Source organism: Pleurodeles waltl, chromosome 11 (assembly GCF_031143425.1).
Source record: "Pleurodeles waltl isolate 20211129_DDA chromosome 11, aPleWal1.hap1.20221129, whole genome shotgun sequence".
NCBI classification, from domain to species: Eukaryota; Metazoa; Chordata; class Amphibia; order Caudata; family Salamandridae; genus Pleurodeles; species Pleurodeles waltl.
Window position 1 is genome coordinate 704229116 of NC_090450.1, and position 27049 is coordinate 704256164.

Here is a 27049-nt window from a genome sequence, read left to right on the forward strand (position 1 = left end):
TCCAAGCTCACTATTCAGAGGTCACTGTGCAGAGCAGCAGCTACTTCCTGAGCTCCTGTCCCGGTGGCCTATTTGATTTTCCAGACATCTGACTTTCATTGTTCATTTGGAGATCCTTGTTCTGGGCGGTAAGACGGTGGTTGGGCTGGCCTTCCGACGCTGTTATCGAGAACTCTCATGTTCTTGGGCCTAATTCTTTTATGATTTGACAGAGTACTTTGCACGTGTGATATATGCGCTCGAGTGTTTGTGACATTTGCAGGGTGACTTGTGAATCGGCAAGACGCGCAATTTGTTTCATGATAATTTTATCTTGTTATTCAATGCACGCTACCATTTCTTGACATTTACATGGTGGCTTAAGAATCGGCAAAAGACGCACGATTTGTTTCATTGTACTTTGATCTTGTTATTCATTGTGAGCTGTTATTTCTTGGCATTTACATTATGGTTTACGAATCGGCAAGACGCGCGATTCGTTTAATGATGATTTGACTTTGATATTCATTGCGTACTACCATTTCTTGGCATTTTACATGGTGACACTCGAATCGGCAAGACGTACGATTCTCTCCTCGAGTTTAATTCATGTTGTTTATTGTATGCCACTATTCTAAGATATTTATCATGTAATATTTGAGTTGAAAAGTTATGTGATTTGTTTTCCTGAATCCATATTGTGTTATTCATGGTGCACAATCCTTTTATGGTGTTTACTATATATATATATATATATATATGTATATATATATATATATATATATATATATAAAAATCTACAGTATCCCCAATTTGTGTTGAAACATTTTAAGAGTACACAGAAGATCAGAGTTTCTAGATGCAATATTGTATGGTCCTAGTATGCATTCTCAAAAAAGGATTTATATGACTGGTTTAAAATTTAGTCAGAATGTTTTTCTGATTCTCATGTAAAGGAAAGTACTTGAATAAGAAAGTTTTCATTTAATCCATCTTGATTCCCTTACAGGTATCCGGCCATCTTGAAACTTAGTCATTTTAAACTTAATTCTTAGATTGTTCATGTTTTCAGAATGACTATGCTTAGAATCATAGTCTAGTATTGATTTCAGGAGATATAATTTTCATATTGTGTGTTCTAACCTTTTTCTTACTACAGGTCTCCTTCCCAGCTGCTTCCCTTCCTAACCCCCTCTTCCCCTCTTGAACTCTCTTAGCCACTGTGATTTATCTATCAGAGTCTTGGAGCTGTTCAGTAGTGGACGTGTTGGGAACGTGCGCAGACCCTGAGGATCTGGTGACTCTGACAGAATAGTGAGCCCACAAATTATTATCCTCCTGGTATGTGTATGTTCTCAGCATGGCCACGCTGGACGAGTTAGTCAAGGCTATCACCCAGCTCCAGGCAGAGGTGGTATCATCCAAAGAATTGACAACTAGCTTAGCTGAGAGAGTGAGTCAGTTGCAAGATAAGGTAGAGAAGAAGAACAAAGTCCCACAGGTGTGTCCTGGCCAGGTACTTCTTCTCAGGCTTCTGGAAGTAATCCGACAAACGTTTCCCTAAATGTTCCTTCCGCAATTACTTTAGCTCCCCAAGAACGTTTCTCAGGTGACCCTTTGAAAGCGCAATCTTTCCTGGTTCAATTGGGACTACACTTCACCTGCAGACCACATACTTTCCCCGACGCCCAGTCCAAAGTAGTTTTCTTGTTATCATATTTGGCTGGGGGGTGCAGCTACTTGGGCAATTCCTCTTGTGCGTAAAAATAGTCCCTTGTTGTACAACTGGAGAAATTTTGTTCATGAGTTTGAGAGAGTTTTTGATCGTAGAACTGTAACAGTCAGCAGATCGTGAATTATTAGATTTACGCCAAGGAAATCAAGACCTAGGGTCGTATTTAGCCAACTTTAACCGGCTGGTTGCCGAGACATCCTGGCCTGAAGAAAAACAAGCGGTCTTGTTTTACAAGGGACTCAAAGAGGAACTAAAAGATATCTTAGCGCAAATCGACCCACAACCTACAGACTGTCAAGAATTAATAAACCTTGTCTTGAGGCTTGATCATCGTTTAGCAGAACGTAAAGGAACGCGCAACAAGATTGAAAAATATTCATGCCGTGTTCATGATAACAGAGACTCAAGAACTCCGAAAGAGAGAACGCCGGAACTGATGGAAATTGGAACCATCAGAAGACCTTTGACCAAAGATGAAAAGGACCTACGCAGAAAAAATGGACAATGTCTTTATTGTGGGCGGAAGGGTCATTTTGCCAAAGATTGTCCAATCAAACCAAAGAACAAGCAAGGTTCAGTTCAGAAGGTCGCAGCCAATGCACCAGTCGAGTTGGAAAAACTAAAACACACAAGATGCAGAGAAGGGTTGCTCTTGGGTGTCACCGTGGACCCTTCACAATCTAGACATCTTAAACTGGAAATAAGAGTTCAGGTCAAGAAAAAGATCTATTTCAAAAAAGCTCTAGTCGATTCTGGGGCTACTGGGAACTTTGTTGATGTCCAATTGGTTCGTGCATGGGGGATCCCATGTATTGAAAAGAAGACCCCAGAAATCATCCAGGCAGTCGATGGAAAACTCTTGACTGGAGGTCCAGTAACTCTTCAGACTATCCCCTTGTCGATGATTTGTGAAGATAAGAATCAAAGAAAGAAACATAAAGAGAAAATCATTCTTGACGTGATCCATGCTCCCCAATATGGAATTATCCACGGCTTGCCATGGTTAACTCATCACAATCCAGAGATCAATTGGGCAGAACAAAAAACCGTGTTCTCATCTGCGCTATGTAACGAACAATGTCTCCAAAAGATTCAAGTACTAAAAGTTTATAACTCTTACATAGCTACTGCCGCCGAGAAAGAAATTCAGCTGCCCAAACAGTATTCATCTTACAAAGTTGTATTTGATGAGAAATGAGCAGAGATTCTACCTCCTCTTAGATCTTATGACTGTCAAATTGATCTAGCCCCAGGTGCAATACTTCCCAACTGTCGTGTATATGCCCTGTCAGAACATGAAAATCAACATTTACGAAAATACCTAAATCAATTTTTGGAGAATGGTTTCATTCGCCCCTCTAAGTCTCCTGCAGCCTCACCTTTATTTTTTGTTGCAAAAGCTAATGGAGAACTTCGAACTTGCATAGACTATAGGGGTTTGAACAGAGTCACCATCAAGAATAAATATCCTTTACCCCTAATTCCGGTATTATTGGAACAAGTAAAGAGAGCAAAAATCTACATGAAGCTTGACCTTCGAGGTGCTTATCATTTGGTCAGAATGAGAGAGGGTGACGAATGGAAAACAGCGTTCAAGACAAGATATGGCCTTTTTGAATACACCGTCATGCCTTTTGGTCTGTGTAATGCTCCAGCAGCATTTCAATTTTTCTTGAATGATGTTCTTAGAGAGTACCTCGACATATTTGCCATAGTCTACATCGATGACATTTTAATCTACTCTGACAATGAAAACGAACATGTCCAACATGTCAAGAAAATTCTTGCAGCCCTTCAAAAGCACCATTTATATTGCAAACTAACCAAGTGTGAGTTTCATGTTACCAAAGTTGAGTTTTTAGGGGTTATTCTTACCCCTCAAGGTATGGTGATGGCAGAAAAGAAAGTAAAAGCCGTATCTGATTGGCCCACCCCAAAGACTGTTCGTGATGTACAATGTTTCCTGGGGTTTGCAAATTTTTACCAGAGATTCATAAATCATTTCTCCCAGACAGTTGCTCCAATCACTAAGCTACTAAGAAAGAAAGAAAAGTTTGTATGGTCCCCAGAAGCTGATCAAGCCTTCTCGACTTTGAAGAAAGCTTTCTCCACTGCCCCAGTCTTGACTCATCCTGATGTGAATCGACCTTTCATAGTGGAAGCTGATGCTTCAGATGTAGCAATAGGAGCCGTCTTATCACAACGAAATAAAGACACTGGTCAACTTCATCCTGTAGCTAATATGTCTCGGAAGTTGAACAAAGCCGAACAGAATTATGTCATTGCTGAAAAAGAGCTTCTGGCAATTCGTGACGCCTTAAAAGAATGGAGACATCATTTGTTGGGTGCCAAATACACTGTCACAGTATATACTGATCATCGTAATCTTCAATTCATGAGTTACGCCAGACTTTTGACCCCTCGGCAATTACGCTGGATGCTGTTTTTTGCCGAATTTGATTTTTGTAGTAACCTTCCAGCCTGGTAAAGATAATCGCAAAACTGACGATTTGTCCTGTCAAGAGTCTACCACGTTGCCTGCATTTCAAGCCTCCAGAGCTATCATTGCTCCTGACAAGGTTCTATGTATCATAAAAACTGAAGATTTCTTTGAAGAAATTCACAACTCTTTCACTGTTGAAAAATGGCAAACATGGGCTCAAGCGGATCCCAAAAGGTCAATCAAGCAAGGACTACCCTTTCATGACGCTCGTTTGTTCGTACCCACTACCAAACTTCGCAAGATAGTGTTTAATTGGTTGCATGTTATACCGATGGCAGGTCACCCAGGTACTCCTAAAACTCTTGAACTGATCCAACGCTATTTTTGGTGGCCTACCCTAACAAAAGATGTAAAAGCAATGGTAAACAACTGCGAAGTTTGTGCTCGCATTAAAACAAGTCATTCAAAACCAAAAGGGTTGTTACATCCACTTCCAACCCCAAGTTGTCCATGGGAGCACATTTCTTTAGACTTTATTACCAGTCTGCCAGTGGTTCAACAGTATTCAGTAATTCTGGTGGTAGTAGATAGTCTCACAAAATATGGACATTTCATTGCCTGTAAAACATTGCCCACTTCTAGTGAACTGGCAACTATTTTACTGAACAGAGTGGTTCGTTATCATGGACTGCCAAAAGTTATCCTCTCCGATTGGGGCTCGCAATTTGCCTCCAATTTCTGGAAGACATGGTGTAAAACACTCCAAGTGACATCTACGCCATCTACTAGTCACCATCCTCAAACAGATGGTCAAACGGAGAGACTAAATCAGACTTTGAAACAATACCTACGTGCCTACGCTGAAAAGGCACTTCATTCTTGGACATCTATGCTCTGGTTAGCTGAGTTAGCTTACAATAACTCATTCCACACTTCTATAGGCGTTACACCCTTTTTTGGTTTATTTGGCTATCATCCTGACACCCTGCCCATCACAATTCCTCAAGAAAGTTATCTTACTCCAGCTGTGTCAGAAACTATTCAGCATTTGCATCAAACCCAGAAACTGATTCAACAGCATTTAGAAAAAGCTGAACAAAAATATAAAAGGCATTATGACAAGAAACATTGTGAGGGACCGCAATATCAACCAGGTGACAAAGTGTGGCTTTCCACAAAACATATAGACTTCAAGAAGAAGCACATGTTTAATTCCAAATTTATAGGTCCTTACACAGTCCTTCAGCAAATCAATCCGGCAACCTATAAACTACAATTGCCCAGATCCTTACGGATTCATCCAGTGTTCCACACTTCCCTATTGAAAAGGGCAGTCCAGAAGGTCCACCCTCATCCAGCTCCTGTTCTAGTACAGGGAGAAGAAGAATATGAAGTTAAGAAAGTGTTGGATTCTAAACTACGAGGGCGTCATCTATGGTACTTAATCTCATGGAAAGGTTATGGTCCTGAAAGTAACTCATGGGTTTCCGCATCTGATGTTCATGCTCCAGTACTTGTGAGATGCTTTCATTGTCTTAATCCAGGCAAACCAGGCCCTAGAGCGCGTCTGGGAGAGGGGAGTACTGTCAACACCAGGGCAATGCGCGCTCTATTGGCGACTAGAATGCAAAAACCCAACACTCTCAAAACAACATAATTTATGCATTGTGCTGATATGTTGTTGTTTAACCTTTTGCATTGCAGAGTTCAATCCTGAAGACTTATTTTTAATGTGCTTACAAATGCTGTTCATTTGCAATGTATTGCTGCAGGCTTTCAGAGTGTGTTAGGGTGTGGTCCCTTTCCAGGGCCTTCTAGAGGCTTTCCCTGCAACATGCCTGGGTGTGGTTGTGGGCTGGGCCAAGACTCTATAAAAAGGAGCCAGCCCAGCTCCAAGTGCTCACTATTCAGAGGTCCCGGTGCAGAGCAGCAGCTACTTTCTGAGCTCCTGTCCCGGTGGCCTATTTGATTTTTCAGACATCTGACTTTCATTCTTCATTTGGAGATCCTTGTTCTGGGCGGTAAGACAGTGGTTGGGCTGGCCTCCCGACGCTGTTATCGAGAACTCTCATGTTCTTGGGCCTAATTCTTTTATGATTTGACAGAGTACTTTGGGGGTGTGAAATATGCGCATGAGTGTTTGTGACATTTGCAGGGTGACTTGCGAATCGGCAAGACACGCGATTAGTTTCATGATAATTTAATCTTGTTATTCATTGCACGCTACCATTTCTTGACATTTGCATGGTGGCTTAAGAATCGGCAAGACGCGCGATTCGTTTTATGGTGTTTTAACTTTGTTGTCCATTGCACGCTACCATTTCTTGACATTTACATGGTGGCTTAAGAATCGGCAAAAGACGCGCGATCCGTTTCATTGTACTTTGATCTTGTTATTCATTGTGAGCTGTTATTTCTTGGCATTTACATCGTGGTTTACGAATCGGCAAGACGCGCGATTCGTTTAATGATGATTTGACTTTGATATTCATTGCGTACTACCATTTCTTGGCATTTTACATGGTGACACTCGAATCGGCAAGACGCACGATTCTCTCCTCGAGTTTAATTCATGTTGTTTATTGTATACCACTATTCTAAGATATTTATCATGTAATATTCGAGTTGAAAAGTTATGTGATTTGTTTTCCTGAATCCATATCGTGTTATTCATGGTGCACAATCCTTTTATGGTGTTTACTATATATATGTATATAAATCTACAGTATGCGCAATTTGTGTTGAAACATTTTAAGAGTACACAGAAGATCATAGTTTCTAGATGCAATATTGTATGGTCCTAGTACGCATTCTCAAAAAAGGATTTATATGACTGGTTTAAAATTTAGTCAGAATGTTTTTCTGATTCTCATGTAAAGGAGAGTACTTGAATAAGAAAGTTTTCATTTAATCCATCTTGATTCCCTTACAGGTATCCGGCCATCTTGAAACTTAGTCATTTTAAACTTAATTCTTAGATTGTTCATGTTTTCAGAATGACTATGCTTAGAATCATAGTCTAGTATTGATTTCAGGAGATATAATTTTCATATTGTGTGTTCTAACCTTTTTCTTACTACAGGTCTCCTTCCCAGCTGTTTCCCTTCCTAATCCCCTCTTCCCCTCTTGAACTCTCTTAGCCTCTCTGATTTATCTATCAGAGTCTTGGAGCTGTTCAGTGGTGGACGTGTTGGGAACGTGCGCAGACCCCGAGGATCTGGTGACTCTGACAAATTCTTGTAAACGTGTTTCAGATGTTAAGGCCTTGGATTTGGCAGGTAGAATTTATTCTCCAGATGGGGTTACATTTAACATCACCAGAAGAACTAAGACCAATAGCAGTTTGGTAACTTACCCTAGTTTTACGGATAATCAACAATTGTGTGTAGTTCAATGCTTGAAAGATTATGAAGCAGCTACTGTTGACATAAGACAAAATGATAAAAGTCAGCTTTTAATATCCTTACAAAAGCCTTTTAAACCAGTATCTGCAGCTATTTTGGCTAGATGGATGAGGTGGTTGATGAATGAGGCAGTAATTGATACCTCGAAATATGGAGCTCATTCTGCTAGAGGAGCTATGGCCTCCAAGACCTTTACCCTTGGCTCTCGTCTGGAAGACATTATGAGAGCAGCTGATTGGTCTTCAGAATCCACATTAAACATTTTTTATTATAAACCATTGGTTCATGTGGCGACTGTGGTGGTTGATCAGCTTTAAACTATCATAATCGGAGCCTCCAGTCCTGACACAGAATAAAAAGATTTCTAGCCTACGCGTTAAGAGTTTTCAATTCTATTAAGGACACGGAGGCGAGGATTATCCCACCCAGCTATATTAAAATTCATATAGATGTTATTCAATTTAATTGATGTTATCACAGGATTTTGACAATTATTTTATTCCCCACCCGGTTGTATTATGACAGCGTGTAAATTTGTTTTGGATATTATATCCATTAAAGATATTACTGGCAATCTTTTATCTATTTTAGGAGCGGATCAGAAAACTCTGTGATATGTACAGATGGTCCTTTTCTTGTTCAGCAGGAGTTGAGTCCTTGTTTTCTGGTTCTTGGAGGGTCGGCTGAAGTCGCAAATCTTCTGGTTCGTTGATGGTGAAACCACGATGTTGGACTGTTCAGAGTGTTTCTGCATCTTCTCTTCTGTAAGGAGTTTTGTTTCCTTCAGTGTTCGATTCTTATCTGACTGTTACAAAGAAAGAGGAAGTGACTATCGAGGTCATTGCTTTTATGGGGATAGGTTACGGGATGTGATTGGCCCATGTGACTACTACTATACCTCTTGGGTATTGAAGTTTTTTATTTACTGTTGTTTCATTGTCTGCAGTTGGAACAGTAAAAAGAAAGCATAATCCTCGCCTCCGTGTCCTTAATAAAATTGAAAATTCTTGACGCGTAAGCTAGACATTTTTTTATTGTTTTACATTGGAGTGGGGCAGGTTGTCTTAGACTGGAGTGGGGCTGATTGTTTTGGATTGGAGTGGGGCACACTGTTTTGGAGTGGAGTGGGAATACTGTTTGGATTGGACTGGGGCAGATTAAAGGGGGGAGATTATTTTGGAGTGGAGTGCGGTAGATTGGAGTGGGGTGGATTGTGGTGAGATGGACTAGGTTTGAATGGGTTGGATTGCAGTGGGGCGGATTGGATTGGAGTGGGAGGACTGGACCAGGCCAGATTGTTTCAGATTGGAGTGGGAAGATTGTTTTGGATTGACGTGGGGCAAATTGTTATGGATAGAGCAGGGCAGACTTGAGTGGGGCAGATTGTTTTGCACTGGAGTGGGGCAGATTGTTTTGGATTGGAGTGAGGCTGATTGTTTTGGACTGGTGTGTGGCAGAATGGAGTGGAGCAGAATGATTTGGATTGAAGTGGCAGGTTGTTTTGGATTGATGTGGGGCAGGCTGGAGTGGGACAGATTGTTTTGGTTTGTACTTGGACAGATTGTAGTGGGGGCAGATTGTTTTGGATTGTAGTGGGTCTAATTTGTTGGATTGTAGTGGGGCATATTGTTTTGGAAAGGGGCATCTTGTTTTGGATTGAAGTGGGGCAGATGGTTATGGATTGAAGTGGGGCAGACTGCTTTGAAATGGAGCGGGGCAGATTGAAGGGGGGCAGATTGGGGTGAGGCGGACTGGATTGGAGTGGAGTGAGGCAGATTGCACTGGAGTAGGGTAATTGGAGTGGGGCAGATTGCTTCAAATATGAGTGGGGCAGATTATTTTGGATTGGCGTGGGACTGATTGTTTTGGATTGGTGTGTGGCAAATTGGAGAGGGGCAGAATGCTTTCGATTGCAGTGGGAGGTTGTTTTGGATTGAAGTAGGGCAGGTTGGAGTGGAGCAGACTGTTTTGGTTTGTACTAGGTCACATTGGAGTGAGGGCAGATTGTTTTGGATTGTAGTGGGGCTGATTTTATGGATTGGAGTGGGGCAGACTGGAGAGGGGCATATTGTTTTGGATTGGAGTGGGGCAGATGGTTTTTGAGTGAAGTGGAGCAGACTGGGGTGAGGTGGACTGGATTGGAGGTGTGTGGATTGGAGTGGGGCAGATTGAGCTCGAGTAGTGGAATTGGAGTCGGGCAAATTGTTTCAGATTAGAGTGGGGCAGATTGTTTTGAATTGAAGTGGGGCAGATTAAAGTGGGACAGATTGTTATTGATTGGAATGAGACAGATTGGAGTCGGGCAGGTTGTTTTGGATTGGAGTGGGGCAGATTGTTTTGGTTTGTACTGGAACAGATTGTAGTGGGGCAGATTATTTTGGATTGTAGTGGGGCAGATTTTCAGATTGCAGTGGGGCAGACTGGATTGGGGTAGATTGGTTTGGATTGGAGTGGGGCAGATTGTTTTGTATTGAGGTGGGGCAGATTGTTATAGATTGGAGTGTGGGAGATTGTTTTGGATTGCTGTATTGGAGTGAGGCAAATTGTATTGGATTGAAGGGGTATGATTGGAATGGGTGTGTTAGGAGTAATGGAGTGTGGTGGGTTGGGTTGGGTTGGGGTGGAGTGGGGTGGATTGGATTGGAGTGTGGCAGATTGGACTGGAGTGTGGCAGACATTTTTGGAATGGAGTAGGCAGATTGTTTTGTATTGAGTGGGACAGATTTGAGTGGGGCAGATTGTTTTGAAAAGGAGTGGAGCAGATTGGAGTGGGGTGGGTCGTGGTGAGGTTGACTGGATTGGAGTGGGACTGATTAGATTGGAGTGGAGGGATTGGAGTGGGGCAGACTGTTTCGCATTGGAGTGGGCAGATTGTTTTGGATTGGAGTGGGGCAGATTGTTTGGGATTGGGGTGGACAGATTTGGAGTGGGGCAGATTGTTTTGGATTGGGGTGGGCAGATTGTTATAGACTGGAGTGGGGCAGATTGTTTTGGATTTCTGTATTGAAGTGAAACAAATTGTTTTGGATAGAAGGGGGCAGATTAGAGTGGGTGTGTCAGGAGTAATGGCGTGTGTGTGGATTGGGATGGAGTGGCGTGGATTGAAGTGTGACAGATTGGATTGGAGTGTGCCAGATTGGATTGCAGTGTGGCTTAGTGGAGTAGGGAAGAGTGGGGAAGATTGTTTTGGATTGGAGCGGGGCAGAGTGAAGTGGACACATTGTTTTGGGTTGGATTGGGGCAGATGGTTGTGGAGTGGAGTGGGGTAGATTGGAGTGGGGCAGCTTGCTCTGGAAAGGAGTGGGGCAGTTTGGGATGGTACAGATTGTTTTGGATTGGGATGGGCAGCTTTTTGTGGATTGGAGTGGGGCAGATTGTTTTGGATTGCTGTATTGGAGTGGGGCAGTATTTTTTGGATTGGAGTGGGGTAGATTGGAGTGGGTTGGGAGAATTGTAGTGGGTTGGGGTGAGTGGTTTGGATTGGAGCGGGGTGGATTGAATTGGAATGGGGTGGGTTGGGGTGTACTGCACAATTAACACGATTATGTGTTTAAGTATAATTTCGAAACTTACACATTAGAAACAATGTTACGTTTCGCTCTGAACCCACCGAGATCATCTGCGGCGTACCCCAAGGCTCATCACTCAGCCCGACACTCTTCAATGTCTACATGAGCCCCCTCGCCAACATCGTACGCAAGCACGACATCATCATCACCTCCTACGCCGACGACACCCAACTTATACTCTCCCTCACCAAGGACACCGCCAGCGCCAAGACCAACCTACAAGAGGGTATGAAGGACGTCGCAGATTGGATGAGGCTCAGCCGCCTAAAGCTGAACTCGGAAAAAACGGAAGTCCTCATCCTCGGCAACACCCCGTCCGCCTGGGACGACTCCTGGTGGCCCACTGCCCTCGGCACCGCACCGACCCCCACAGACCACACCCGCAACCTCGGCTTCATCTTGGACCCTCTTCTCACCATGACCAAGCAAGTCAACGCCGTGTCCTCCGCCTGCTTCCTCACCCTCCGCATGCTCCGCAAGATCTTCCGCTGGATCCCCGCCGACACCATAAAAACCGTGACCCACGCCCTCGTCACGAGCCGCCTGGACTACGGCAACACCCTCTACGCCGGGACCACATCCAAACTCCAAAACCACCTGCAACGCATTCATAACGCCTCGGTCCGCCTCATCCTCGACATACCCCGCAGCAGCCACATCTCCGCACACCTGAGACACCTGCATTGGCTCCCAGTCAGCAAAAGGATCACCTTCCGACTTCTCACCCACGTACACAAAGCCCTCCACGACAAGGGACCGGAATACCTCAACAGACGCCTCAGCTTCTACGTCCCCACCCGCCTCCTCCGCTCCTCTGGCCTCGCACTCGCTGCTGTCCCTCGCATCCGCCGCTCCACGGCAGGTGGGAGATCTTTCTCCTTCCTGGCGGCCAAGACCTGGAACTCCCTTCCCACCAGCCTCAGGACCACCCAGGACCACTCCGCTTTCTGGAGACTCCTAAAGACCTGGCTGTTTGAGCAGCGATAACCCCCCCCCCCCCTTTTTTCCCCTAGCGCCTTGAGACCCGCACGGGTGAGTAGCGCGCTTTATAAATGTTAATGATTTGATTTGATTTGAATGTTGCTTTGCAATATTTAGAACAAGATAATAGTAAACTTTTAAGAGCAGCCCCCACAAGCAAAAACAAAACACAAGTCCAAAGTGAGAAAAGAAAACTTGGAAAAATAAAAAAGTTAACTATAGAAAATACACCTTTATTCAGTGTTTTTTTTGTCCTGCTGGGCATGTTTTTGCCAGTCATGCTCCTTCTGTTTGCAGGGCACTAGAAGTAAAAAAAAGGAAATTGTACCCCAATCACGTCGGGAGCAGTGGACGGGCACTGACTAAGTTGACCCAATCAGTGCTTGTCCCTGCTTCACAGACCGGAAAGGAAATGATTATATGGCCTCCAGTGATGAATTACAAGGCTGTAAAGAAGAGTGACATGCAAGCCAACAAATAGTAAGCCACCAACTACAACAGTGTCTCGCTAGTAATACATGCAGGCTCTGTTGTGTAGTCATTTTAGTTATAGCTCCATGCACATTATTTTAACACACTAGGCCGCTGTGCACTTTGACCTAGATATATTTTATTCGGCTTGCATTGTTATTTTTGCAGAACCATTTTTACGGTCTTGTTTTATTTTTCATCTATCTAACTGTTTTTGCTTAGCCCAGCACTGTGTTCTCAAACAATACATTCTTGATCACTCTGTGCTTCTTTCAAGGCTGCAGTTTGGTACATTGTTGGTGAACGTGGTAGAAGTTTAGTCTCCAACATTCGTAGAAAATACACATCTTTACATAGGGACATTTTCTTAGAACATCAGCTGTGTTATTATAAAAACACTTCATAGTCCCAATACACATTAAGAGGGAGATTCCAGCAAGGGAACCACGACTGTATGCTGATTGCTGAATGCTTCGCTACAGATGCGAATGCAGACTATAGGCCTTTGCTCACATATGAGGGTTGATGTCCTCCCGGGGGAACCTGAAAGGCAGAATTGGAGCTTAACATGCTGTGCTCAGATTATGACTTAGATAGGAAATAATCAGTCGATCGTAGTGACAATATGATAGCGTTATTCTTATGCTTCACTCTTCTCATCACTGTTAATAATGTCATGTTATGTCGTCCTGGTTATTGCAGCTCACGCTTTGCTACCTAAGATGCAGTTGTTTTATTAAACTAATCATTGAAACATATACTGCTTCTGTTTGTCATTTATATATGAGACTGAATTGTAAATGAGAGAACCGGATGCGATGTTTCCCTGAGAAGCTTAGCATGTCATGCGCTTGGCTGCCCAATCATCACTAGCTCCTGGTAGAGATGAGGCACTACTAGTTAGCCAGAGCAAAACCCGGATTTAGAGCGACAGGTGTCACCCACAGTGGGTTAGACTCAGTCTCCCACACCGTGGATGATCTTGCTGCCCAAAATCCAGTAGTCTCATTAGAATAATGAGAGTCTACGCGACATGGCGCCACCAACGTTTGGTCAGACTCTAATTTTCGGCCCGTCCGGAGTATCTCTGTCTCATTATATATTATGACACCTCAATACTGTATGCGGAGACGTCCGTGGTGCTAAGGATTTCCACCACAGCTGTGTAGGTGATCCTACTACAGCTGGAGGTTGTTCAAGCTTGAACTTTAAAAGGAAAACCCTATTTGGTGTGCCTTCTCTGAACTCATAGTGTTACTATTATGGCGAATCCACAACAGGTACAAATAGAGGTTAACATGAGACAACCTCTAACTGCACATTTATTAGCGAATGGCCTAACTGCCCAGAGGGGTCCAGTCACATTTGTGATAGGACGCCCATGCAGCTTATAAAACAGATTTTTTTTACTCTTGGATCACATTTCCAGCTGTTGATGGAAACACAAATACATTTCACCAATATACACCTGCAAATGCACCTGGACAATACAGAGCATACGCATATTTAGAGATACCTCTATCTTATCAAGAACATAATAATTGGCTTGATGGCGCCCTACCCCACACAATATTACCAGTAAGGTTAGGTCCACTAAGTAATGACGGTCCTACCTGGTCTTTATTGGCCACATAAACACCACATCCTGTGGTTGTGAATTTAGCAGTAGCTGAGGTTCGTCGTTTATATATTGAATTAATAGCGATATATAGACGATTAGTACAATTTGTGATGCAAACACTAAATACAAACCCAGCACGTGCTGCTCCAGCACATCCACATGCAGCAACGCTAGGTATAAATCCTGCAACGGTACATCCGAATATTGGTAAAGTACCTGCCAAACGAGTAGAAACTCCGTTTTGGTTAGCACACAAAATTAATACGCTGGAGGCAGTATTTCCCCATACGGGGCCTCAGGATAAACATAGAATATTAACAATGTGCTTGCCTTTTGGGATGGTCCATACAGTAGAAAACTGTAATACCTGGGGCACGGTATTTGCCGCGCTCTATACAACAGCACACGGTACACCGACACTTGACAATTTACCGGAGGTGTTGAAACAAATTGAAGATGAATACGGGGCTGCCCCGGTCCTAGATTTGGGGATGCAATTGATGGGCAATTTTGCCACGGTATCCTCAATCATTTTAAGTAACCTTAAAGGGGAAGCAGTGGCGCTTGCAGTGCGCATGCGGCTTCGTGACATTCCACAACAGGATCAGGAACGAAAGCTGCCTACAATAATAGCAGAGATCTATTCAAGTATTGGTCGAGATAGCTTAGGGCCCAGACCACAGAAACCACAATTTCAGGGTAAATCGAACAAAGATACCCCCAAGCAAGCACCTGAGGGTAATAAGAAACACTGGGATAAAAAGCAACAAATTCCTAAAAAAGAGAGGGGAGACCCCACAGAATAGGTATAATCTCAGAAATAGAGATAATATAAAAACGCCTGATAGATAACAATATACTGATACACGCCAATCTCGTTCCTTTCAGGACTCATCGGAAAAAAGAAATGAGAGAGGTGGGCGATCAGAGCGAAGGACAGAGTACGTGAAACCGAGACAGGAATCACAACGCTCTTCTGAGGTTTCTGTTAAAAAGGAAGAGAAACCCGCCCAACAAAACCAACAATTTAAAAAGAAAAAGGTTGCAGCAGTCACGGCCCGACATGCCGCTCAGGAAGAGGTCCTCTTGAAGAACAAGAATTGGGCTCTAGCATTGCTAGACAGCACGGCAGAGGTCACAATTGTTCGCCGTAATCTTCTAGAGCACCTGGAGGTGAAAGCAACTGATGACTTTATACAAGTAGAGACTGCGGACATGCGTGTCTCCACGCCTGATAGGGTGTACAAGGTAACGTTACAGTTAGAAGGAGACAATGAATGCACAATAGACGCAATCTTTTGGGATCGCGTAGTAAAAGTATATGATGTCTTGTCGGCCGAACAAGATTGGCCACCTGACTTTGTCCGTACCTGCCCATATGGAGAAGAAGTCACTAAGCCGTCTTTCTCACCCCTTGTTCCAGAGGAACTCGCTGAATCCTATTCCATTGAATGGGCTTTAGCACAAGCACCTTCATTATACAGAAGTCAAGTAGGATGGGATAAAGAATCCCCCTACCATGTAATTCCAATTCAAAATTAACCTCAGCCACAAACGCAGTATCCTATAAAACATGAAGCAAAAGCACCAGTGAGAGAAATACTCACGCAATTAGAGTACCAGAGTGTGATTGAACCCTGTGTCTCGCCAATGAATAACCCATTATTCCCCGTAGCTAAACCAGACCATTCATATAGAATAATCTTGGATTACAGACATTTAAACAGTCATACACGTACCTATGCTATCCAAAACTCGCATAGCACAGCAGTAATGAGCAACATAGTGCGTAAAAAATACAAAACAACACTGGACATTTCCAGTGGGTTTTTCTGCCAGAATATAGCACCTGAGAGTAGAGACTTAACAAGTTTCAGTGCACTAGGCTCCCAGAAAAATCCTGTCGTTTACCTCAGGGGTATAAGAACAGCCCAGGACTGTTCGCAGCTCGTGTCACTGAAATTTTGCACAAGATTGACCTTGAAGCATTGTCCTATGTAGATGATATTTATCTCACAGATGATGAATTACTACAACATTTAAGACGGGTAGCCCGCATTGTTGTAGGATTTGCTGAATTTGGCTACAAATTCAACTTAAAAAAAAAACAAAAATAGCCTTCCTCAGCGTCCTGTTCCTGGGATATGAGCTGTCAAGTGAAGGAAAAAGCATAGCGCCACAATTCTTAGAGAAATCTGCAAAGTTACAACCACCAAACATGTTTAAAAAACTTCAGTCTCTATTGGGTTTCCTAAATTTTGGCAGAATTTACATTCCAGATTATGCTACACGCATAAAACCTTTATATGATTTGATACGTCCCGATTTTTCAAGTAAATTCTGGACAATTGAACATACATGTATTCTTCGAGAGTTGCAGAAAGATATGCTTGCAGCACAACATTTACATACGAGGGACAACAAAACACATTTGGTCATCAGAGTAATAGCTGGGGCCATCGGATTCGCCTATGTGACATTTAATGAAGGTGAGACAGTCCCGATTGCACTAAACTCCGTGCGGGTGTACTCTAGTGAGAGAAAATTGGCGCTCGGGGCAATGAGGTGAATATCAACAAAAAAATTAATATCCTCAAACGGTGCACCCTTGAAGGACCCCACCCCTCAGCCCTGACTGTGTGCGACATGCACAACTCTAAACTATAGACCACAAGAGGCACTTGTTACAATAACACAATTTAACAAAGTTTAACACATAATGCTATGGAGTCAGTGTTCTTGAAGCAAAGCAAAATTCCATATATTTCTGGAAGAAATAAGATACAAATACACTTTAACCAACAAATATTTCAATGTCCTGTGATTGAATGTTGATATCCATGTCCAGTTGTTGCTCCGATCTATTTCATGACCAAATATCAAAGTCCCAAATTATTCAGTCCATATTCAATACTGTTATCCATGTATACCGTCCAAATTAATCCTCAACGCCGATTTCAACCTCATATCCAGCCTCACAGCCCAAATATCAAAGTCCCAAATTATTCAGTCCATACTCAATACTGTTATCCACGTATACCGTCCAATTTAAGCCTCAACGCTGATTTCAACCTCATATCCAGCCTCACAGACAACACGTGTTTCGTCTGGGGATTTCCCCAATGACTTCGTCAGGGCTGCAATTATATGAATTCCTGTTAATTAAATCTAAATCAATCATCAAGGTTATACGCTGATGTCACAGTCCGCCACCGTTTCCCCAGAGGGTGGGATGGATGATTATTGAAAATGTTAAACCACATGCATCCTCAAGCATGCTAGTACCCCGGGTGAAAACACCCCTCTTAATTTCTAACAAACCATTACAATGTGTGTACTTGGACCATTGCGGTCCCCTAACACCGGATAGTGCATACAAGTATATTCTAGTTGCAGTTGATTCATGCTTCAGATTTATACGGGTATGGCCACAACGCTCGGCTGACGCTCGGACTGTTAATAAAGATTTGCATGTCTTTATCGGTACATATGCAGTTGCGGCTTTCCATTTGGACCACGACCCTGCTTTCACCTCAAGGGCATTGAGGGACGCCATGGCTTCATTGGGGGTCCAACACAAGTACTCGTCTCCATTTCATCCCGAGGGAAATAGTGTAGTGGAGCGATTAAACCGTGATTCAAAGCAATCCTTAACAGCCAGAGTCTTAGGTACGGGTCGTAGTTGGCTTAACCACCTGTGTGGAGTCCAGAGAACCTCTAAATAATCTGCCGAGAATGTCCCTGTGGGGTCGTACTTCATATGAGTGCCTGTTCGGAACTTGAATGTATGTTCCGGATCTTGATGGTCCTGGCGTGGAGGCAGCAGAAACACCTTTTGACATAAATGAACGTGTCACTGTCTTACAGGAATTGCAACAGTTCCGTGATGAGAATTCTACTAACAGTGCCACCTCCACAGGAATTGAGGATGTGCCTGTAACATCTACTGGCTGGATTCCCAGAGTTGAGGATTTTGTACGTGAGAAAGTCGCTGTGAAAAAGGTATATGGCCCTTCTTATCGAGCTCCAGTCCCTGTACTAGGGATACACAGTACCAGAACTGTTATTCTACCACTGTTGGCAGGTGCCAAAGAAAATTGTTTTGTCTCCATTGACAATGTCAAACTACACCATGTGGCCAATCCTGCACAGCCGACCAAGAGGAATATCCAGTAGTTCCCGAATCCCTCTCGCTACTGGTGAAGAAGTTCCTCTACAAGTTGTTTACACCACCACAGACACCTCTCTGAGCTTGGGGAGAGTGGAAGATGATCTCGCATTAGTTCCACTAACGTCAACTAATTTAGAAACATTTGACCAAGTCAACTCAACTTAAACACAGATGGATGGTGCTATCTATAGTGTGCCACCACAGGAAACACCAACTCCACCACTGACAACGGCACCGCCATTTGCACGAACTGCCTCTGGTTATTTTGCCGACTTCAACGATGATTTCTCAGACTCGTTCGCCTCTTCGACAGCTGATTTGTCAAGTACACGTAAGCTAACAAACTGGCTTAAAGAAGCGTATTTTATTTTTCCATGGAACTATCTATGGCTCTCTTTGACTGTCCTAGCCTTTCTACTTTGGATTGGTTTTGTCATTACTTTTTTCTTATTAATACATGGTCATTTTCTTCCTGAAAGATCAACAGTTGAACGGGTGGAGGAGGTTTTAAAACCACATTTTTCATCACATAAAGTCTGAAGAGACTTATCCTTTGTGAACATTTCCGCAGTGCCAATTCCTGATGGGATTGTTTGGGACAAAGTAATGTTTGATATATATGGTCCCACAGAAGTTATTGAAATACCGTATGTGTTCAAATTATCAATGAATGATATAGTAATACCAGGCATTGTTTCTGATGATTGGGATGTGAGAACAGTTAATTCTATGATGACTGAATTACAGAACGAAGATGTTTACCAATTTAGAGAAAATTATGGTGATATGTTTTGCTATAATTATTATGGGCACCATTTCATACATAGAGCGAGCAGCCCCAGAACTGTTTTTAATTACACGCAATGGGAACATTGTCTGACTCCGCCACAAGGGAGTTCCAAAACATATTCTGAAAAGTTTGCATATTTTTCTGGGCACAATCAAAAGAATACTGAGTCATTTTATTTCAAAGTATCATCTACTAACGATATGCATATGTTAATGACCAATCTGAAATTCATATATTCGGAATTCTTTGTTTCCCGGTTATCGATAGAAGGTTATGAATATTGGCTTAAATCAATTGATCTGAAACGTGTGTGGGGAACAAGAAATTGGCAAATTAAGGGAAAGGAAGCGTTGTTTAGAGCATGCCTTATTCCTGTACAAATGATCTTTTTAAATGAAACAGTACAACAGACAAGTTGTTTAGGCTTAGCTAAAATAAGGGATTTAAACATGCACGGTATACCTGCCCCTGCAAAGTTTTATAAATGGCAAAAATATACAAATGCAACTGAAATTGAGCTCAATGAGTGGGTCCAGAATGGTACATTTAATGCATCACTGACATGTCCTGGCGGGTGGCCATTGTGGCCAATAGATACCAATGGGTGTCATCAACGTTTTGTTAACTCCTCAGGGGTTTTAGGACAAGTAGGCCAGACCCTCGCTATATATCATCAGAACATGCAGGTATAATTACAACATGTAGTGTGGGAAAATTATGCCAGCAGTGGCTAAAATCATCCTCACTAGACGCGGTTAGAGAACACCTCAGTCTCTTGTCTAACTCCACTGACTTACAAGATTTCTTGTTAGTCCCCAGAACACCACATAGGAAGCATTTCCTATATATACAGTATATAATGAGATTTGGAAACTTTCCCAACAAGATGCTGCTGCCCGGTTAAGGCAAATAGATCAGGAAAATCTAAAAAAGGCATTAGCTGTTGTGGATAATGGGATTAACACCTTGTCCGACCGGATATATACCATAAATAATAATGTCTCTTCTGCTATAGACATTATACAATCAGATATGTCTTCTTTACACCATGGACAGAGTCAGATCAAGTCCATTATGCAATTGGGTTGGACGCTTCAAACATTGAAGGAGGGTCACGTCCCAGGGCAGCACGTCAGTGCAAGGGAGATATTTTCTTCTTTTAATCTAACGCGACAACAATAACTAATGGCTAAGAAGGAGCAGCTTATGTCATGCTTAACATCGAGAAATTAGAAAAGTTGTCTTTTACTGTGGCCGATATACCATCTGCTGAGTGGTTAATACATGGGGTTATTAATCTGCCTATTTCTACACTACAATTCACCTACTGTTTAAAACACATTCCGGTAGGCAGATATGAAAAACTGAGAGATAGTTACATTCACAAGGTGTGGGAGCTTCCCTTATCTCACAAATGCTTCAGTGGCATGAAAGAGGTCTTTCTTAGCGGTAGTGAATGCGAGACTTCAGTCAGCCATTCGATTGTTTGTAAACAGCTGTCCTTGCCTGGGGCATATAACGCCTCAGCTGCAAACTTGGCTTGTTAGACTAAGGGAGTCCCTGTCCCCTTTATTAGACCTACATTCCAGGTGCTTTCAAACGGCAGCTACGTCCTCCTCAATGGTGAAGGCTGTTGTGGCATGCGGGCCGGAATAGTTTACGCTGTTTCGGTCTCTAAGGTTGTTACGTACTGTTTCCCCCCACTAAATTTAAGGAGGTAGCTGATATTTGGCCTCACATTGCTACTTCAAACGTGAATTTTGACAAGTTAAGTAGACTCAAGGCTTTATTGTTTCAAACGCATGTGGCCCTTACATCTGCGCACGAGACCTACGCACTTCAAGTGGCAAGGTCATCAGCAGAAATATAGTCCCTGTTAAATACAAACTTTCCGAGACACTTTGGTGAACTCGTGGGACAAATATTTAATGCGTCCAGTACATCTAGAATCGCACATTTTTTCAAAGCTGTTGGTTCTGGTTTCGTTCACAACTTCTCCTCCATATTCGGTTTGATACCCTCAGCTATCCACTCAATTTTCTGTACTATTTTAGGGGGATTTCTGATAACTTTGGCTTTATTAGCTGGCATCCTGCTGTTGCTGTTGTTTATACCCAATGGCTGTCCTGCCACAACGAGGAGAAATGACGGCGCTCCCATCAGTGCAGCTGTGTCTTTCACAGCAGCGTCTGCCTACACTAGATGCTGATCTGTTGATGTTCTCGCTGAGGGTTCAAGACCAGACATCCACATTGAGGTTGCGTTTGCTGCATGAAGCTAATTATGAGTTATCCTTCCTGGAGGAAGTTGTCGACAACTCATCAATGGGCACTCCATGGGATGCCGCCTTGGTTGACACTGGGGCTATGGAACACACCTGCTCCTTGATCCTTTTTTGCAAGGACTTTCCAGCTTTGACATCTGCCGAAGTAGAAGATCTCCTGTTCTCCATGACTCGTACCTAGTTTGGAACTTTTCTAAATTCACATGTCCTTTTAATTTGATTATAAGTCACATGCTGATGTTTTAAATTGCCACGTAGTATGCTTGTGTGTCCTTTTAACCCCTTCTGTGCCTTGGACGAGGTGATCTCGTCCTAGGCACCAGTTCCCGCTCCACCCATGGACCCCCCACCCAAACCCCCCCGGTCGTGGATGGAAGGGGAATCCCTTCCCCTTCCACCCCGACCCCCCAGCCCCCTCCCGTGACATCAGCGCGCATCGCTCTTTTTCTTTTTTCTCTTCCGATCACGTGGAGTAGGCTGGAGAGGCTTCAAAGGGAAGGAAATTAATTTCATTCCCTTTGAAGTCTCTCTCAGCGTTTCAAAAGCCGGATTGTAAAGCAATCCAGCTTTTGAAACGCCCACTAGACACCAGGGATTTATTTTGAAACTGGAAATTGGCATAAGGGAGCAACCCCTTGTGCAAGGGTCGCTCCCAGGGGGGGGCATTTTTTTTTAAGACCTTTTCTGCCCCCAGGGGGGCAGAAACCTCTAGGCACCAGGGATCTTTTTTTTTTTTTGTATTGTTTTTGTTTTGTTTTTTGATTTTTAAAGGTGGGGAGCGACCCCTTAGGCAAGGGTCGCTCCCCTAGGGGGCAATTTATTTTAGGCCATTTCTGCCCCCCTTGGGGGCAGATACCTCCAGGCGCTAGGGCTAATTTTTTTTTTTTGTTTGTTTTTTTTAGAGATGGGGAGCGACCCATTAGGCAAGGGTCGCTCCCCTGGGGGGCAAATTGTATTTAGACCATTTCTGCCCGCCTTGGGGGCAAATTGGCCGATTTTAGGTCAATAGGGGGCAGAAACAACTAGGCACCGGGGATCTTTTTTTTTGCGCCAATGTCACGCAGGGGGAGCGACCCCGTAGGCAAGGGTCGCTCCCTGGGGGGATTGGGGGGGCATATTTATTTTAGGCCATTTCTGCCCCCCTGGGGCCCGCTGAGCTAGAGGCCAAAATCCACAGGTAGGAACTTTGTAAAAAACACCTCTGTTTTCTGTGAAAAAATGTGATGTGTCCACGTTGTGTTTTGGGCCATTTCCTTTCGTGGGCGCTAGGCCTACCCACACAAGTGAGGTATCATTTTTATCAGGAGACTTGGGGGAACGCTGGGTGGAAGGAAATTTGTGGCTCTTCTCAGATTCCAGAACTTTCTGTCACCGAAATGTGAGGAAAATGTGTTTTTTATGCCAAATTTTGAGGTTTGCAAAGGATTCTGGGTAACAGAACCTGGTTAGAGCCCCACAAGTCACCCCATCTTGGATTCCCCTAGGTCTCTAGTTTTAAAAAATGCACAGGTTTGGTAGGTTTCCCTAGGTGCCGGCTGAGCTAGCGGCCAAAATCTACAGGTAGGCACTTTGCAAAAAACACCTCTGTTTTCTGTCAAAAAAAGTGATGTGTCCACATTGTGTTTTGGGGCATTTCCTGTCGCGGGCGCTAGGTCTACCCACACAAGTGAGGTATCATTTTTATCGGGAGACTTGGGGTAACGCTGGGTGGAAGGAAATTTGTGGCTCCTCTCAGATTCCAGAACTTTCTGTCACCGAAATGTGAGGAAAACTTGTTTTTTTAGCCAAATTTTGAGGTTTGCAAAGGATTCTGGGTAACAGAACCTGGTCAGAGCCCCTAAAGTCACCCCATCTTGGATTCCCCTAGGTCTCTAGTTTTCAAAAATGCACAGGTTTGGTAGGGTTCCCTAGGTGCCGGCTGAGCTAGAGGCCAAAATCTACAGGTAGGCACTTTGCAAAAAACACCTCTGTTTTCTGTCAAAAAAAGTGATGTGTCCACATTGTGTTTTGGGGCATTTCCTGTCGCGGGCGCTACGCCTACCCACACAAGTGAGGTACCATTTTTATCGGGAGACTTGGGGGAACATAGAATAGCAAAACAAGTGTTATTGCCCCTTGTCTTTCTCTAAAAATGTTCCTTCCAAATATAAGAGAGTGTGTAAAAAAGACGTCTATTTGAGAAATGCCCTGTAATTCACATGCTAGTATGGGCACCCCGGAATTCAGAGATGTGCAAATAACCACTGCTCCTCAACACCTTATCTTGTGCCCATTTTGGAAATACAAAGGTTTTCTTGATAGGTATTTTTCACTCTTTATATTTCAGCAAATGAATTGCTGTATACCCGGTATAGAATGAAAACCCACTGCAGGGTGCAGCTCATTTATTGGCTCTGGGTACCTAGGGTTCTTGATGAACCTACAAGCCCTATATATCCCCGCAACCAGAAGAGTCCAGCAGACGTAACAGTATATTGCTTTCAAACATCTGACATTGCAGGAAAAAATTACAGAGTAAAATGTAGAGAAAAAATGCTGTTTTTTTCACCTCAATTCCAGTATATATTTTTTTCAGTTGTTATTTTCTGTAGGAAACCCTTGTAGGATCTACACAAAATACCCCTTGCTCAATTCAGAATTTTGTCCACTTTTCAGAAATGTTTAGGTTTCTGGGAGCCAGCATTGGTTTCACGCCCATTTCTGTCACTGACTGGAAGGAGGCTGAAAGCACAAAAAATTGTAAAAATGAGGTATGTCCCAGTAAAATGACAAAATTGTGTTGCAAAATTGGGTTTTCTGATTCAAGTCTGCCTGTTCCTGAAAGCTGGGAAGCTGGTGATTTTAGCACTGCAAACCCTTTGTTGTTGCCGTTTTCAGGGGAAAAACCACAAGCCTTCTTCTGCAGCACCTTTTTCCCATTTTTTTGAAAGAAAAGAAATTTTCACTGTATTTTGGCTAATTTCTTGGCCTCCTTCAGGGGAACCAACAAAGTCTGGGTACCTCTAGAATCCCTAGGATGTTGGAAAAAAAGGACGCAAATTTGGCATGGGTAGCTTATGTGGACAAAATGTTATGAGGGCCTAAGCGAGAACTATTCCAAATAGGCAAAAAAAGGCCTGGCACAGGAGGGGGAAAGGCCTGGCAGCGAAGGGGTTAACTTGTCCAAATTGACCTGGTTTTTATATATATCTTAGGTTGGGCTTTTAGCAATAAAATTTTAGTTTTGGCTTTGAACCACTTTCAGCCGACAAGGGGAGGGTGTTGTGTAGCCATTTTAGTTGTAGCTCCATGCACGTTATTTTAACACACTAGGCCGCTGTGCACTTTAACCTAGATATATTTTACTCGGCTTGCATCGTTATTTTTACAATAACCATTTTTACGGTCTTGGTTTATTTTTCATCTATCTAACTGTTTATGCTTAGCCCAGCACTGTGTTCTCAAACCATACATTCTTGATAACTCTATGCTTCATTCAAGGCTACAGTTTGGTATATTGCCGGTGAACGTGGTAGAAGTTTAGTCTCCAACATTCGTAGAAAATACACATCTTTACGTAGGGACATTTTCTTAGAACATCAGCTGTGTTATTATAAAAAACACTTCCTAGTCCCATTACACATTAAGAGGGATATTCCAGCCAGGGAACCACGACTGTATGCTGATTGCTGAATGCTTCGCTACAGATGCGAACGCAGACTACAGGCCTTTGCTCACGTATGAGGGTTGATGTCCTTCCAGGGGAACCTGAAAGGCAGAATTGGAGCTTAACATGCTGTGCTCAGATTATGACTTAGATAGGAAATAATACTTCGATCGTAGTGACAATATGATAGCGTTATTCTTATGCTTCACTCTTCTCATCACTGTTAATAATGTCATGTTGTGTTGTCCTGGTTATTACAACTCACGCTTTGCTATCTAAGATGCAGTTGTTTTATTAAACTAATCATTGAAACATATACTGCTTCTGTTTGTCATATATATATGAGACTGAATTGTAAATGAGAGAACCGGATGCGACCTGAGTGATCACGACTTCCCAGATGCGATGTTTCCCTGAGAAGCTTAACATGTCATGCGCTCGGCTGCCCAATCATCACTATCACCTGATAGAGATGAGGCACTGCTAGTTAGCCGGAGCAAAACCCAGATTTAGAGCGACAGGTGTCACCCACAGTGGGTTAGACTCAGTCTCCCACACCGTGGACGATCTTGCTGCCCAAAATCCAGTAGTCTCATTAGAATAATGACAGCCTACGCAACAGCTCAACCCTCAAAATGGAGAAATCACAGTGTAAGGAGAAGCTTTTTCAGGTCAAGACGGTTCATAGAGAGTTTAAGAGGTGGAGGGGTTCTTTATAGAGACAGATACCAACCGGAAAAGCTACTTAGGATAGAGAGTTTGATGCATATAAACACTTTCACAAGCACTTTTGCACTTTTAGTACCTTTTTCACTTATTGCAAATTTTAGCACGTTCGCATTTTATTGTCATTTGTCTCAGGGAGTGTTTCTGAGAGATATTGATGGCCCTATGTATATGATTTGCCTTACGTACTTTTTAATACCCTCATCCTATACTGGTTTTAATGGGGATAAATGATTTAAAGATCCTTTTGCTTAATGCAAATGTACTAAATAACCGTAAGAACCTGGCTGTAGAGAGATGGATACTGGAGAACCATATTTCAAGTTCAAAGTTGTCAAATTTAAATACGTATTCTACGTGGGCTGGATCTGAATGTCATTCTTTTGCAAACATATCTTAAAGAGGTATGAGTATTTATTTAATAAGTGTTTACAGATGGAGATTGTTGCTTCACAAAGTGATTCAGAAGGTAGGTGAACGCGGGTTAACTGTGTAATTACCCAGTTTTGCTTCACATTGGCAAGGTTATGCCCTTCTTTCAGATTGTCCACAACCCCTTGTGGAAGCGGCTTCAGTCATTCATGGTACTCCTTGGTCCATTGATTTTAGGTGGAGATTTTAACGTTATTCAGAATACAAGTTTAGACTTTACATCAAAGAATTGTAGGCACAATAAAATGAGAACTACCCAGATCTTAACACAGTAGAAGAAGAGCATAAGCCTGCACGACTCCTGGAGGGAGAAATTTCCCATGTAACTTGAATATACTTGCATTTCAGCTAGCTAGGTATGGCCGTGCTGACAGACTAGGTTTTTTTTCATTTCTGAGGACCTGGTGCTTCAGTAATATATAAATCACCCCAGTGGTTTTTCTGATTATGTGATGGTAGAAATGCACATAGCTAACATTCAGCAGCCCTCTCCTTTGCATAGGTGAGTCTTTTGTAGGTCATTACTGGAGGATGAGAATTGGGTGGAAGAAATTGGGAGTGAAATCCCACAGTTTTTTCTTGTAAATATCCATGCCGCCAACCTCAAAGTTGCCTGGGGTGCTTTTAAGGCAATTTTGAGGGTGATTATTACATCTAAAGATATTGGTGAAACAGTTTGGTGAATTGCCTAAAATATGCTCAGAAGAAACTTCTTTATTGTAAAAGTAATCATAATACTCATGAGTAGTAACATGCTAAGAAAGATTTGTAGGATTATTACTATAAAGTAATTAATC